This window comes from Buceros rhinoceros, unplaced genomic scaffold (genome assembly GCF_000710305.1).
Source record: "Buceros rhinoceros silvestris isolate BGI_N320 unplaced genomic scaffold, ASM71030v1 scaffold36370, whole genome shotgun sequence".
NCBI lineage: Eukaryota > Metazoa > Chordata > Aves > Bucerotiformes > Bucerotidae > Buceros > Buceros rhinoceros.
In genome coordinates, this window is record NW_010391936.1 from 4,325 (window position 1) to 4,919 (window position 595).

Below are 595 nucleotides of genomic sequence, written 5' to 3' on the forward strand. Positions count from 1 at the left end.
GCTGTGGCTGGGAGTCTCACAGGTGCTCGTGGCCCCAGTGGGGGAAGCGTGTCAGGCTGTGGGGAGCCTCGAGCAGTTCCGCTGTCGCAGCGCCTGGCTGTTGGGAACAGAGAGCCTCCCTGGCTGAACCACGTGAATAATCTAATCTGGAACAAACCCTGTTTCATTCCGTTCCGAGATGTTTCCCCGGCCTTTCTCGCTGGGGTCACCTCGAGGTGGTGGTAAGCCAGGGCAGTGTCTGCTGAGGCAGCTCAGAAGTGTGTAATGGTTTCGCAATGAGCTTTTGATGAAAAATTACTTTTAGAAGTAAGGGTTCAGGGTTTATTCTGCTGGAATGAAGTCGCTCTGCTTTTGCTGGCGGAGTAAGGGCTGGGAACGGAGGGAGTGACGGCGGCGGCGGCCGTGCCTGCGCGCTGCCAGCTCGCTGATCTTGGTGAGAGACTTACAGTGACAGGAAAGCGGGCAAAAGCAGCAGCGTGGGCAGTCGCCGAGGCACGTCAGCACTTGTAGCGAATATTCTCAGATTAAACAGGAAGAATCCCTCACTCTGATTTTGTCGTTCGAGCTTTTTGGTCCCAGTTCAGCGTTGCTTTCG